We start from the raw sequence: 16629 nt of genomic DNA on the forward strand, positions 1-16629 counted from the left end.
ATGTATAGTATCACATCCATGATGTGAAACTTTACGCCCAACACCATCTTAGCCTTGACTGCATAAAGGAACTCCCATTTTAGCCTATCGAAAGCCTTCTCAATGCCGACAGCGAAGGCCGCAGCCTTCCCACTGTCGTAAGCAGTATCCTCTATAACCGCCAGAAGCCTGTGGACATTAATCGCTGTGTTGCGACCTGGGATAAACCCCACTTGGCCAGGGTGCACTAGCCTGGGCATCAGGGGAAGGAGTCTGGTGGCCAAATTCTAGTCAGAATTTTATAGTCCAAGTTGAGCATGGAAAGAGGTCTATAGGCTTTCAATCCTGCACTAATTTTCCCGGCTTTAATAAGGGTACTATTAGTGCTTCTCGGGTTGTACTCGGTAGGACACCCATGTCTTCTGCCGATTTGTAAAGATCTGTTAATTTAAGTGTCAATCTGCCACAAATGCTGCATAAAATTCAGCTGGAAGCCAGTCTGTCCCCGGGGTTTTACCTCGCACCATTTCCTTGATTGCTGCCTTTATCTCCTGGGGAGTTTTGTCTCCTCTAAGATTCTCTGCTTCCTCCTGCGTCATAGTGGTAAGGGCGACCGGCACAATAAAGTCACGTAGCCTCTCCCCGCATACCCAGCCAGACTCTTGCAGAGTTTAGAATAATAGTGCATGAAATGTTTATTAATATCTCCTTGCTTATATAGGTGGTGACCTTCCTCTGTGTGCATTTCCACAATTACTGAGCTTCTCTTGGCCGGGTTAGCTAGCCAGGCAAGTAGGAAGCCAGTGCTATCCCTTTCTGTGTGAGCCCGTATCATGTACTGTTTGTAATCGAAACAGCGGAGTCGCTTTACAAGACTCACTACTGCCTCTTTGGCTTCCAGCAGTGCTTGTTGCAATTCCAGGTAAACTGGCCTGCGTTTTCCCTCCTCCCTCAGATTTTGCTGTTTGCTTAACCTCTCCCAATAAGGTATGCCTGACTCCCACAGATTCTGCTTTGCACTTACCCCTTAATACTGCCTTAACGGTACCCCATTCCACTATCGGCATGGAGGCTGTACCCTCATTCTCTGTAAAATACTGGTTGATGAGATTTCTAATCGCCTCCTAATAGGTCTGGTCCTCAGCCCTCATGTGGGGATGCTTGCTGTGAGACACCCCCAGCGTAGGTGGAGAAGCACTGGGATATGATCCAAGGCTGTGCAGGTCAGGTATTCCACCTTGTGTACCAAGTCGTGGGCATCCATTGAACACAGTAAGGTGCCTAATTGCGTGTGGAGGTTGTTATAAGTTGAGAAGAAGGAATAGTCGCGCTCTTGTGGATGCATGCTGCGCCATGAATCTATGAGGCCCCACTGTTTCCGCCATTCTGTGAAGTGGTGCGCTGGTCTAATTATTGAGGAATCCTAAAGTAGAGGATGTGAACGGTCTAGGAAACGTTTCGCCACACAGTTTATATCTCCCCCAATAAAAAAGGTGGGGACCAAGAGAGGCATGCCAGGGAGGGGTACTGATCTATATTTGGAGCTTATATATTTCTCAGAGCTAGGTCTTGTCCCGACCCTCTAGGCAACCAGTTACCACCATGTATTGGCACTCAGGGTCAATGAGGTCACAAATATGTTGTAATGGTACCCCTGCCCTAACCCAAATCAAGGTTCCCCTGGCATAGGCAGAGTACGTGGTCTAGTAGGCCTGGACTCCTTAGCATCTATGTAGCACAGCTCCTTATTTGGTTGTGAGATGCTTTGCTTGTAAGAGCACCACACGTATCCCTCTCTCCTGTTCAGATAGGGGAACACTTTATAGTGCTTTGGCATTGTGTGCATCCCCTTTTTGTTCCAGGACAAAAACTTGTAAAGCATAGTAGAAACCAGTATGGAGGTGTATATCTCTCCCAACAACTCCTCCCTCCTTCCTATCAACATTAGCAATGCAATATCCAGTAGCTGTACAAACACAAATGGCACACGACTCCTAAACACCCCTATAAACATCCGACAACTTACAACCCAACTCTCACTTCCAAGGACAAGCAGGCATACACCACCCCCCATCCAAACAAGCAAACAATTTTCAACGCTCGCAGGAAGGCATGCTTGCAATATAGAAGAAGGGTTCGTAGCCGTTACCAGGGTTCCCATCCAGCCATCCCACCCAGTGAAGATAAGCAATGTTATATTTGTGGCATACGGTGAGCACCACTTTGCCAGAACCCTCTTTTACAGGCTTGTTTGTGGAGTATCTGTTATCCTTAGCAAGGGAGCACTATTAAATATTTCATCTGATGTTCCTGGGGTCACCACTGGCAAGGCGCTATCCGGTTTGTCAAATGGTATTTGTACCATGATCAGAGTCAGAACCTTGTGAGTCGTCCTCCGCCAACTATAGTTGTGGACTTGCTTTGGCGCTACTCATGGATGCCACCACTTTGATTCTCTTGTTGCAGCTCTTCTCTTGAAGGGGCAGCTGTGGTGGTCATCCGGGGACATAGCTGAGATCGGGGTCTATGTCGGTAAACTCCGTGGACCCCCGGCTTGAGTTTCTTGGTTGTTTGAGGTCTATCCAGCTGCACACCTCATCTGGGGTTTGGAAGAACTGTGCACCCTCCACCGTTTCCACCCTAAGGTAAGCAGTGAATAGCATCACATAAGGGATGCCCAGCTGCTGAAGCTTGGATTCGGCTTCTAGGAACGAGGAGCGTTATTTCTGGACTTCTTGAGGGGGGAGTACTGAAAAATCCGCATTTTGCTGTTCTCTATGCTGAATTCTCCTTTCTGTTGCTCTTGGTGCAGGATGTTGTCTTGCTCTTTATAGTGGAGTACTCTTGTCAAGAGTGGCTGCGGGGTAGACCCCGGGGGGCAGAGGTCGCGTCTCCAGACTGTGAGCTCTAACCATAGTAAAGAAGGGGGTGAGCCCTTCTCCCACCACCTCTTTTTGGAGCTAGTGCTCTAGTTAGCCCACTAGGTCTCTTCCTTCTACTCGTTCCAGTAGTCCGGTCATCCTTACGTTATTGTGACAGAACCTTTATCTGCATCTTCAGCACTTCTCTCCCAAGTACAGATTTTCGTTTCCATAGCAGTCAGTCTATCACTGACCTCACTCCTTCTCAGTCGTGGTGACTTGCTCAGCTAGGCGGCAATGATCACCAATCAGTATCCCCATATCTGTTGCCAATGAGTGCATTTTGGCCTCTAATACCTCTCTGGAGGCAGTGACAGCTTGTAATATGTCCTGGAAGGAAGGGCTGCCAGTGGTCTCAGGTCCAGCAGTCCAGACACCTTCCACAGATATGATGCAGTGGGGTCCTCAGATTGGCCCCCCTTTACTCTGGTCTTTCTTTTTGGTAGACTACCCCATAATTTTTTTTGGGGGGGGGGGTTCGATTCAGGAGGCTACATGAACGGCAGGCTGCGGTTCCCACGGGGGGACCTCTCAGAGTGACGGTGATGGACTCCCCCCTAGTGACGAAACCACTGTGAGGGAGAGTAGGCAATCACAGTGCTGGCCAATTTGAGCTCTTCATTGGTGTCGAGTCTGGCCCATCTCATCCTGGCAATTAGGTGCAATGACTTGCATCACCCGGTTCAGTCCAGGAGCTCCCACAATCGGATATGGTATTTCAGCACGAGTCACTCTCTTGTCATGGCACAGTCTCAGAGAAGCCCTCTAACAGCAAGGGAGGCCGCCCTCTTATCACCCTTGTGCGGCCTAGTGCCGAGGCACTCCAGGTGGTCTGCTAAAGTTCTAGTAGGCCTCAATCCAGGTGGCATGCACGGGTAGAAGCCTCTCACCTCTTTATGTATGCGTATGAGAGTCCACTTAAATGTTGCCAGTGGGGATGGTAAGGAATTGCTGCTCGTCTCTTTATAGGGTTTCTTCTTGTTAGATTTTGCTTTTTATGGAGCTTGTATCCGTGTTAGTGGGTTCAGCACCTGGTCACAAGGTGCACCACCACCAATATTTCACATGGGGGAGGTAAGAGGATATTACAGTATCCAGTCGGTCACCAGCGATGTTCACCGCCCCAGGCGGGCGGTGCTGCTCCCACCTCAACGTGAGGTTGTGGCACTACGTCCTTCTACCGCAGTGGCCGCCTTCGCCGATCTCGCCTCAGGACTCTGCTGCAGGCATAAGTTCCTTCGGAGCCATCCCCGTCTCACAGCTCCAGTGTCATTGTTACACCAGATCCCAGTTCTGCTCAACTAGGTATGTAGCCATGGTCTTCGCTTGTCTCGCTATGCACCCCAGGTTCGCAGGGCCCAGTCTTTGTGTCATGCTACCAGCCCCTACCGCTTGCCTCAGGGGCATCCACACTTCACCATCTGGAGTTCCTTCTCAACACTGGTCGTGATCACACAAGTCTCACTCTCTGCATCAGGCCCCGGTCACCATCTTGAGACTGCCTTTACTTTTCGTGGGTCAATGCTCCTTGCTACTATGCACCACCATATGCGCCAGCATTAAGATGTCTTATCCAGCACTCCTGGAGTGGGTATCCCCGACTTTAATGGGGGTGTCTGCAGCAGCTTATTGTGTCAGAATGGTGCCAGATGGGGTCTGCCGGCAGGAGCCTACTAAATGAGTGTCATGCTCCATCGGCTTCAGGCCACGCCCCCTCTCCCTTGGTAGACCCCTGACAAGCCAGTGGTCCCAATACGGGAAAACTTTGTGTCCATGTTATCTGAAGAAGGCAGCAACTTGTGCAAGGCACTTGGTAAATATCAAGCAAGCTGATTTGAAGCCAAATGGAAGAGCCTTGAACTGGTACTGTTGCCCCACCACTGAAAGGCAGAGGTATGTCCTGTCCTTCCGGTATATAGAATGCAGAAATAAACATCTTAACGATACAGGGAGGTCATCTCCTGTCTGGAACACCCAAAGAACTTCTTAGAAGGCAACCATGCCAGAACACTATTTTTCAGGAACTTGTTCAGCTCTCCGAGGTCTACAATTGGCATCCATTGTCCTATTTTCTTCTTTATTAAAAAAGAACCTGGTTCTTCTTGGATTTTCTGAGATCTTGGCAGGGCTTTAAGTGGGATGACAAAAGGGGCGGGGGTTTATACAAAAGGTGTGCAGCAAACATTTTAATGGGGCGCAGCAAACATTTTAAAGGAGTGTGGCCAGCACAATTAGGGGTATGGCTTAAATCATGAAAACTAGAATCTAATGCTTAAGAAATTCATAAAGACACATTCAACAAAGGATAATAAAATAGAAAAACGGTATATTTATTAACAATGACCACTAAAAACAACTAATGCTTTAGAAAGCATATACACATTTCTTGCATTGCTTAGAAATCTACTGTAGGATTTCCAAAAACCCTTGAAAATATTTATTGCGTCTGAATTGCTGGTGTTTCTCACAACATCATTCATAAGTAGACATTCTACCTTTTGCCCGCCAACACTTTACGTTCAGCTTTGCATCATATATTTCCGAGTGGAGAAGCCCTGCATTTATCCAAAATCACGAACAAATGGTATCTACAAGAGAGGCCCTTGTTGGAGAAGAAATAAAGGGGTTTTCTCTCAGAGAAAAATCTTTTAACAGCCTAAAGGCATAGACAATCTCTTGCTGGCACCTTAAAGTCTGAACACTGAACATCTGCTTCAGCACAAATAATACATTTGTCACCAGCAGGCAAGTTTCCTGCATCTACCACGCTGAAGCCGTCTAGGAGATTTTTCTCTTAATCTGGGGAACATTGTTTATTAATGTTTACAGACTTTGGTAAAACTGCCTTTCATTAAATCAACAGAGTTACCTATTCCCTGGAAAAGAGAAATATTCTTGAATTTGCCCTCGATTGCTCTGAGCCAAAGAATAGAACGAGCCAAAGAATAGAACTAGCCAGGTGAGTCCTTCATTGCTCTGGGCAATAATCGTAATGTCTCTCCTTTGTAAAGAGAGTGATAAGTCTGAGTTCATGAAGTAAATCACACATTGCCCTCAAATCTCCAATAAAAGAACTGGACGTAAGCTTCTTGAAGAGATCTTCATACTATCTCCAGGCTTTGGAACCATCCACAAAATGTTTACACAAGGCAGGGACACAGTTCCAGACAGCTTTCAAAGGTCTGGAACTGAATGCTACTCAACTAGTATCAAGCATTTTACCAAACATCTGAAGCTGTACACACAGCTAACTGGCGGCCAGGTTAAACTCCCTCTGTTTTTTTTGTGAAATACTGTAAGTGGCATGGAAATCTTGAAGAGATTGACCCCTGCAACATCATAAACTATCTGTCAAGCAAGTTCTAGTCAATGAGCCAGACAATGCAGTGACAGTACAAGGTTGCAAAATCTCCTCCTCACTTTTTATAAAACATCACCACTTCTCCATTCGAACATACAGTTATCAAGATATCATGTAACAGACATTTTGTGATTCCAACTTTTTCGAGATAGCTTAGAAGAGTTGCTTTTAAGCTAAAAGCATTTGTTTCCTCCATCTCCAGAAGACTGAAAAATATTGGCACTGGGGTACTTTAATTTCTAAAAATACCACAAACGTAGATGGTAGATGCCTGCCCTGTCACTTCCACCCTCTCCCACTTCATTGTTGCTTGCTTCTCTCACTCCTACCCACTCCAGCATCCTTCCCCCCCAAACCTGTGGCCCACTCCTCCATCAGAGCACTTTTTTCTTTTTAGGATAGGTTGTGAATTCCCTCTGTAATTTGTCTCTTGGATTGCTTGTCTTTTGCCTATTCTCAGGCATAGACATGTGGTAGGCATCCAGTAATCACATTAAGGATAGTAAGCAGGGGTCAATTTCACTTAGTTTGCATCTGCTTAACTCCCTTGTCTACTTCATTGTTCTAGTCAATGCACTCTGACTAGATCAAGGAAGAATGTACTGTAGAGTAAATTAAGTACTTGGGACATTAAAACTTTAACCTCTCTCATGAGGCAGCTTTTGTTTTTTGTTTACTTGGAAACCTGTGGATTTTCCACTGAATATGTAATGTGACTATTTATGAAAGAATGCTAACCTATGCCTCAAAATATGCACTTTATTACACTGTGCATGCCATAGCCCTCCCAAATACATCTTCCCACTTTATAACCATTCAAAACGTTCTGCAATTATTTGCATAGTGGATTATATGTGGAGGATTCTGAAAAATGTGCTCTGTTTCTGAGACACAGAGATTTGGCTATGTCACTCAGATTTAATGCTAGAGTGTTTTTTGTACAGTTTGTGGACGTCATAAAAGGAGTTTGGTATTTGGCTCAGCTCTCCTTTGCAGTGAGCGAATGCGAGCCTGTTGATCCACGGGGATTTATTGGCTGTATCATGTAACGTGCAGGATTGCACATTGCGTTTTCAAATCATACGTACAAACTGTCTAGGTTGGGAAAACAGAAAAATGAACTACTGGTCTTGACGCAAACCAGATATGCAGTATATAAATACCTCATGAAATAAGCACTGGCAAAGCCAAAAGATATCAACTATGCGAAATGTATTGCCTTTGTCAATGTTTTTTTAGACATGTTGCACAGCATCGTGGGTTGATGTGCAACATGGCTGAGAGTAAAGAAAAAAATAGAACTAAGACGCTGTCAATGGAAGGAATGGAAGGATCTTTTGAATTTTTTTTTCACCAGAGACCGAACATAAACAGAATGGTTTTGTGGCGGAAGTGGAATGTGTGACTTGATTAGCGATTCGTGAGCCATGTTTGTTAGGCTTGTCTATCAGTTTGTGAGGCCGGGGCATAAAATCAGAACCAGACAGGGCCCTGTTTTGATGACCCCTTTTTAGAACTACCAGTTCTCAGCATCGACAAGACCCGGACTTACATACAACCTTGAATCTCGGGATAGTTTCTATCACTCCCTTGAAGGAGGAGGAGTTTCCTGTCGTAACTCCCTCAAGCGAAGTGATGTTCTTTTCTGGGAGGGCACAGAGGCTGTTTCTGTGCAACCTCACATCAATGCCCCATTGTACAACCTGCTGCACCCATTGGGACAAAGTTATGGATTCCCATGCTGGGGTAAAACGGTAAATTTTAGCCTGCTGAGTTTAGGCTGGTGGGGAGAGAGAGGGTGGGGGTCAAACTTTTTTTTGTTGTCACTGGAGTGCATTTGAGAGGTGCTCCTTTTCCATCCAGACAATCTGCCATACCTTTGTTTTTGCTTCCTGTCGGCTGTACATCCCTGGTCATATTCGGTTTGTTGTATGGAGTGGTGATGTCGGCCTTGACCTCCACAATGACAGAAACCTCCTCTTTAAGCCTGACCATGAAAAGTGGCTGAGCCGTGATGTCAATACTGAAGAGCTCCTAAGGATTTTGCCATATCCAGGTTTGTATTTATGCTTTCTAGGGCATCAGCCATGTTTTCCAAACAGAGTGAGTCTGTCATATGGCATATTGAGGATCTCCGCTTGGACCTTTGGATGGAATGCTGTAGATCTCAGCCATCTCTGCCTTGTCAAAACAGCTGCTACTGCAAGCTTACAGAAACCTGTGTTGACTACGTCCTCTACAGCATTGATGACAGCAGCAGATGTTATTGCTTTCTCCTTGATAATTTCCTTCACAGATTCTTTCATGTCATTCAAGGTCAAGTAGAGGTGAGATGTCATGCCACATCTGGATCTCGTAACAGCCTAATACTGCTAAGGCATCTGTACCTTTGATTGATGTGACGGCCATCAAACTAACCTTGCAGCCCAAATTATCCATTCCCTGGCTTTCTCTGACCGGGGGCCCAATAAGTTTACCACAAATATACCTTAACCACATATGCCTTTACAACAAAATGGTTAGGTATTTATAACGCAATTTAAACCCCTACTTTTTATTTATAAATGTATATATATGTGTGTATTTATCAATATACATGTAAGTGTACATTTATAAATGTGTATGTACATATATACACAGACATAAATACACACACATACATATAACCCTAAAAACACCCGCACCACCCTATACTCTTTCCCACAACTAAAGCACAAACACACCCTTACCACTATTTCCTTACCCACCTAAACATACACACACACACACACACACACACACACACACACACACACACACACACACACACACACACACAAACATTCACACATTTACTTATGCTTCCAAATTTGTTGTAAAGGCATGCATGCTAAAGGTATATGCATGGTGTAGGAAGCTGGCCTGGTGTGTGGTGGGTACCTATGGTACTTACACCTTATACCAGGTCCAGGGTTCCCTTATCAGTGAAATGTAGGCGGTTTCTAGAAGTCAGGCTCTCCAGATGTAGCTGTGAATGAGCAGCCAGGGGGTATCTAGGGGACATGTAAAGCTCATGCAATACTACTGTAGTCACACAGCACTTACACAAACGAAGTAAAACACTCAGTGTTACGAAAATAAAGGTTATTTATTACAATAACAAAGTGCCAAAGCACTAAATAGGTAATACTCCAAAAGGAGGTAAGTAAACACACCAAACATTTACACTAGTAGTCAGTAAAAGGTATAAAAAGTGAGAGAAAAACTGTGAAAATAACAATAGACAATAGTGACCCTAAGGGAGCCCAAACCATATACAAAAAAATGGAATGTGAATGCAGGACCCCTACCTAGGTAAGGTGGAATGTGTAGATGAGAGGTGGGGGCCCCCCAGCGACCAGGAAGAAAGGGGTACGTTACTGGATTTTCCCTAAACCACCCAAAAGGACAAAAAAGAAGATAATACAACACCCAGACAAGACTGCAAGAAACCAGTGGTGGATTCCTGAAGAGGAAGACCTGAAAAAAGAAGGGGGCCAAGCCCAGAAGTCGCAGGAGTGTCCGGTGGTGGCAGAAGCAAATACCCACCCGTCTGTGGTTGCAGGAGTTGGTTGGCAGTAGGACAAAGACAGTCAGCAATGAAGCCCTGGAGTCGGTGAAGAGTTCCTGGAGGATGCAGTCGACGTCCCACGCTGGAGGGAAGACTGCAGTCTGTTTGTGGCGTGGAAAAACCACCAACCATCCTTGGCAAAGGCAGAAGTTGCAGTGGATGAAAAGTGTAGCAGCCGGGGACCAGCAAGGTCCAGGAGGACTCAACCCATGGGGGAAGTCGTAGAGGGATCATCAGCAAGGCAGAGAGTCCCAGAAGAAGAGGCAGCCCCCCACAGGAGATTCACTGGAAGAGGACCCAGGAGTAGGGGAGCCCATGCAGCACAACTGAAGAAGGGTCCCACGCCGCAGGAGAAGCACGCAGAGGGCTGTGTGTCGCAGGGAAGAGTGCTGAGGCTACACAGAGCCTTAAGATCCCTTGGAGGAGGTGCCAACAAGCCTTGGTAGCTGCAAGAGACAAGGTGCACAGTGGTACTGTTCTGAGTGGGAAGGCAATGGCTTACTTTTACTAAAGTTGGAAAGCTGGTAGAGAGGACCAAGGGGACCACTCCAGAGCACCACCTGTGATGCAGGATCCACGCAGCTCAAGATGAGGAGATCCATGCAGCCGGTTGGCGTTGCAGTTGGTGCCTGCAGATGCAGGGGAGCGAATCCTTCACTCCAAAGGGCGATTCCTTCTTCCTTGGAGTGCAGGCTGAAGACTTGCCACCCTCATGGGATGTACAGCCGGGGAAATGTTGCAAAAGCTTGAAGGAGCTGTGGAAACAATGTTGCAAGCAGTGTTTTCGTAGTGAATGTAGACTGTCCATTCCTGGAGGGTCCAGTCACAGTTCCAGTGGCTAGAAGTAGAGGTTTGCAGAGGAGTCCTGCTGGAATCTAGAAAGTTGAATCTGAGGACCCCACCCAAGAGGGAGACCCTAAACAGCCCTGAAAGGGGGATTGGTCACCTAGCCAGGTGACCACCTATCAGGAGGGGGAACTGATGTCCGCTGCCTGACCTGGTCACTCAGATATTCCCAGAGGGCTTAGCCCACCTTGGATTCAAGATGGTAGAATCAAGGGACCCTCTGGAGCAGCTCTGGGAAGGGGAGTGGCCACTCACTTTTCCATTGTCCAGTTTCGTGCCAGAGGAGGTACTGGAGGTCCCTGAAACGGTGCAGACTGGTTTATGCAAGGAGGGCACCAAATGTGCCCTTCAAAGCATACCAGTGACTTGGGGAGGCTACCCCTCCCAAGCCATGCAACACCTATTTCCAAAGGGACAGGGTGTTACCCCCACCTCCCAAAGGAAATTATTTGTTCTGCCTTCCTGGACTTGAGCTTCTCAAGCAGCAGGAGGGCAGAAACCTGTCTGAGGGTTGGCAGAAGCTTGGGCTGCCCTGAAAATCCCAGAAAGCTGGAAGGAGCAATGCTGCGGGTCCTCTAAGGAGCCCCCAGATTGCATGGAATTATTCTTTCAATACTGACAACAGTATTGGGGTATGATTTCGACATGTTTGATACCAAACATGCCTAGGTTCAGAGTTACCATTATGTAGCTGGGCATAAGTAGTGACCTACGTCCAGTACACAAGTAAAATGGCGTCCCTGCACCCACGAAGTCTATGAAAATGGAGCTGGAGTTCATGGGGGCACCTCTGCTCATGCAGTGATGCCTTCGTACACAGGTACTTGCACCCTGCCCTCTGGGCTAGGAGGGCCCACCATAGAGGTGACTTACAGTGAAATGGTGCAATGACCTGTAGTAATAAGGGTGCATGCACCCTATCACACAGGCTGCAATGGCAGGCCTGCAGATACACTTTGCATGGGCTCCTCATGGGTGGCATAATACATGCTGCAGCCTATGGGGAACCCCTGGTGCCCCAATGCCCTGGGTACCATATACTAGTGACTTACAAAGGGGCAACAGTATGCCAAATATGGGGTGTGTGTGGTCCAAGCAACCAAATTTGAAGGGAGAGAGCACAGTCACTGGGGTCCTGGTTAGCAGGATCCCAGTGAACAAAGTCAAACACACGGACAACAGGCAAAAAAGTGGGGTTAACCATGCCTGAAAGAGGGTACTTTCCTACACATGGTATAAACACATGTGGTAAAGGATGCTGTCTCCCCCTCTGGGACAGGACATCAAAGGAATTGAATTTCAGCTATTTTATTCATGAAGGTTGGTGTTTGTCCTTCCTGGGGTGTTTTACAGAGGAAACGGCAGTTTTTTTCCAGTGAGAAGGTTGCTGCATGGGCTTTAGATTTGAAGTCCAGCTCTGGAAACCCTTCATGTTTACTTTTTTGCACTTCCTTTGTGGAAGCGCTTGGTGGAACATTTGTCACAGAACCATCCCAAGGAGAGGGAAAATCCCCCTTAGGAGTATTTCTTGTTGTCCAAAACATACGGTGCCAACCTCCTCTCCCTTTCCTTTAGGGCCATTGAAGGAAAAGTTGTACACATTTCACAGAGCGAGGGCCTGTGCACTCAATAAAGGCAATAAATGCATTGTTCTTGTGGATCACCAGCATACATCTTTTGAAGTCCTGCTCCATTTGTGGACAGAAAGACATTTATTTTCTGTCAGTCATTATTACAGATGGCGAAAGAGGTGTGGTCCACTTGGCCCAGAAAGGCGAGGTTATAGAGAAAATCTACCATGAAAACAACTTCCAGTACTCTTAAAGCTGAAGGGAGAGCTGGATCAATTCCAGGCTAGACTAGAAATGTAACAGACTAAGGTCACAGAGGGTAGAGTGGAGCTATGGTGGCCTCTAAAGGAAGTAGAATAGCTTAGGACTTCCTCTTCATTGGCTGAAGTTTACTACTATTTAAAACTACTGTGGATTCCCAGCTGGATGACTGGGAATGATTCAAGCACATGAATATATGAAAGATTCAATTTTGGAGAACTGGCATGACCTTGTACCTGAATTGTGGGAAACTGATTCTGTTATTCATAAACATTTCAACTATAAAATCAGGTATATTTAGTAAACCTGAAATACCATACCAGTCTGAGCTGCAGAACACTTATGAAAACTTTCAATCCCCAACTCCAAAGAGACTCTGAAGCCCAGAAGATGTGCCCTTTATTATGAGATTTTTTATGTGAAAGTATGATTTACGAGTGTGAATAAGAGGTCAATTCAGATTTATCAAGGTGTTACACTTGCCATACGTCCTTAAGTCTGAGGAAGCAAAGCCAATCAGAGTGCTGTCATTCTCCAGTCCCTCCCAGGGTAATTGGCAAGCTGAAGTGACCTCTAGGATGGTCATACAGCTGGGAGCTCCACTAGGAAATTATGAAAGGACCACTAGGGTGGTATCAATAAGTGTCAGGGGGAGACAGGTGCTCACCAGTGTCCAAGGGATCACTTCCAACATTCAGATAACCTTCACCAACCTACCCAGGGCATTGTTAAGGGCATATGGTACAATTAAAAAGGATTTATGCAGAAAAATGACCACTCCCTTTGAGCCTCGGGTAAACTTGGTGTGGTAAACTCTGCTGTAGCTGTGTCTGCCCAAAAATATGCAGTCTGCCAAGTAAGAGTGCCTTGTAAGAGAAGCACTTTAGGGGAAAGCTTTTTAACATAGGTCATGACTGCTCCCCTTTTTATTTTGCCATTCAGGCCAATTCTGTTCCATTATAAGCAATGTTCTAGGTTGTGGTGGTCATGGAGGAATGAGTTCAAGATTACCATATCGAGTCTCGTCAATGTGTAAAAGGAAAGAAACAAACACAACCCCATTTAAACTCCAACTCCGCCCCCGCAACATGAATCATCTGGCACCCACATAACATGAAAACTAAGAACAAAGGAAAAAAATCTAATAACTAGTATGAGAGCATTAGGCAAGACCATGCTAAAGCCTCCAACAGTGTCGGAAGTCTCTATCTTTTTCAGGTTTTTTTGCTTCTTGGAGCCCTGTTTTAGTCTATTCCTACAAGGAATCCTGTTCTGCAACCATGTTCTCTGGTCTTTACGTCCTGTGGCCTTTCCACTGTTGGTAGGGCCATGCTCACCATTCAGAGATTTCCGTTCCTCTACCCACTCATTAGCAGACTCTGGGTTTTGACAAAGAAGGTTTCCCCTGAAACAGGAGCTTCAGCTTAGCTGGGTCAAGTAACACATAGTAAATTTGCATGGCCTGAAGTTTTTGTCTTCAATATAAGATTTCCACTGTTGCTGAACTTTGTATAGTCTGGAAAAGTTAATATTTTGGCAGAGTTGCAGCAAATATCTGACACCTGCTGGGCTTTCCTAAGGACAGCATTCCTTAGCCACATAACTGAAGAGTCTTAAAATCATCAGATGTGAAAGTGCTGCAGGAGGAGGGCTAAGCATCAGTGCCTGGTGCGCCCTTTGAGTGGTCTGTCTCCGGGATCCATTATTTGAACCACACAATAGGAAAGGATTCAGGTTGCTGGCCTTCAACCCTCTTGGGAATTCCCACTAGTCTCAAGTTGTTTCGACGTGATCTTTCCTTTGCTCATTAAATCCAGCTGAAAGGCAAGGGCTTGCCATTTCATGACTTCGATTATAAGGGAGTGAATTACATCTTCCACTGTGAATATGATTTTTTCTGCACCTTTTATACATTCAGACAAATTGAGTAGGCCCTGCCTTAGGAGAGCCACCTCTCGTCCCTCAAACCCCCTGCCTCCCGATTCACTTATCAAGGGATTGGTGGGTGTTTCAAATACCCTGCAAGATTGGGACATTCGCGCACTCCACTGGCTCCCCAGTATGTTAATTCTGTGCAAGAGTGGGCTTTGTGTACTTGTCAATATTTTATTACTGTGTTCCGCTCTGGGCTCTGTTCTTGATAATAATGCCGGCCCTCGTTTGCCACACAGGATGAAGTAAGCCTGGTTCCACTATTCAGAGTGTCTGAAACTGCAACTGGTCAAAGCGGTGGGGCAGGAGAAGAAGCAGCTCCATCTCGAACCACTTTAAAGAATTCAGAGTCCTGAATACCTCCCCACAACCCACAGCAAGTTTCAAGGATCTGTGCTAAAGAGATCATCCAAGGGGCTCTAAGGGTTCCTCTTCAGTCAAGAATTAGAACAAATGTTCTCCATTTAAAGATCCAGTCCAAGAATGAATCTAGTTAGATGCCCCTCCATTTGTTGGTTCGCCACTAAGGTGCTAAAACTGGTAATTTCCGAGTCCCCGATGGCCGTTATTGTGCCGGACCTTCATGCCCCTTTCGGGTGCAGCCTCTGCCATTTCAGAATGAACAACAGCAGGAATTGAGGAAATGTGGCAACCTCAAAGCACAGATGCTGATGGGTCTTCTCCCACAGCTACAGGGCTAGAGTGGGATGGGGAGGAATACAAATGAGGGGTTCTCAGCCATAAGATACCTGGGGGGCCACAGAATGAATGCATTTCCAATGTTGATGTCCATACCTCTGCACTAGGAACGTAGAATTTGTAACATGCTACTAATGTGTAGCAGCCAAGGGTTCACTATTCCATTCACCACCCCCCCCCACAGACAGACAAATCAAATAGAGTAATTCTAAATTACTAGCTGCTACCACTACTACTATGATTACAGTCCTTCCCTTAGCCATGCTAAATCTTCCAGTTCCAAAATATTGAACGCTCCAATGTCTTCACTTCCTTATCATTTCTATGTGGAGTCTTACCAGCCTAAGGATGCACAGCATGCGAATGAAGAACAGCCGCATGCTGCAAAACCTGTTAAAATCTTCAATGTCAATGCATCTTTTTCATGGGTTTTACTCCTAAATAGAAAGCAGTTCAAATACAAAAATACCTTCACAATGCTTGTTAACCCTCTTCTACATGGGTTTGCTTAAAAAGCATTGACTCATTTTGATTCACTTGACTAAAGAAAGACATTTTTACTCTGGGCGACTAAACATGTCCATACAGAGCCAGAAGGCCTACATCTATGGCAGCCTCAGTGGATGGAGATCATCGTAGTTCTTACTGAAGAACGTTACAACGATGATAATACAATTAAGAACTATGCAAATAAATAAATATTTATGTTTGGAAACACTGCACACAAGTTAGTGTATGGCATTAGTCTTGAATGCCTACCTGACCTCGTCAAAGTCAACAGAGAATAAGCCTTCAGACTCCTTCAATGCACTGAAAAACTTGATGCAGCGAAGCGACTGTGCCCAACAATGGAACTGGCCTCTGATGTTACTAATAGAAATGGAAAACTATTTTGTCCTAGTGCAACTACAAACAATACTCAAATTAAGGGACAGAGTAATGAAGATTAAAGGAGTGCTTTGATAGCTGACTGGTCATTAGTACTGGCTGGAGACCAGAATAATCACGGGGGCAGACAGCATGCCCCAAAATCCAAGGCATGCAATGCTGACCTAGTGCACTGTTATTAACAACTAGAAATCTGTGGATATGTTGCCTCTCACCTCTAGACACTGAGACATCTGGCAGCCCTTAACAACATATCTCCTTCAGCAAACTGATGATCATGCACCCGAGAGCCTGCCCATATCCAAATAAATGAATGAACTCAAACAATATACCGGAAGTTCCTCTTGCATACAGCCCCACTGGGGCACCCAAAGTCCCTTCCTTTTGATTTTGCTGAACTGTGTATTGTAGTGCCTTCCCACTACGCACAACACATTGTATTATCATTGCTGATTTGAGCCTAATCTCTTACTTTTATTGTATTCTTCATGGCACCTTCTCTGCCCATTGTAATGTCACACTATGTATTTTAAGAATACACAATTAACTTTAATTACACCAGACAGTACTGAAGGATGGGAA

General features: G+C 45.7%; 1 protein-coding gene across 3 annotated transcripts in view; it reads right to left on the reverse strand.

The window, feature by feature from the left end:
* Nucleotides 1-16629, reverse strand: part of LOC138250083 (E3 SUMO-protein ligase RanBP2-like) — a 580259-nt gene that overhangs the window by 135723 nt on the left and 427907 nt on the right. The window lies entirely within an intron of this gene.

The sequence above is a fragment of the Pleurodeles waltl genome, chromosome 8 (assembly GCF_031143425.1).
Source record: "Pleurodeles waltl isolate 20211129_DDA chromosome 8, aPleWal1.hap1.20221129, whole genome shotgun sequence".
Taxonomy (NCBI): domain Eukaryota; kingdom Metazoa; phylum Chordata; class Amphibia; order Caudata; family Salamandridae; genus Pleurodeles; species Pleurodeles waltl.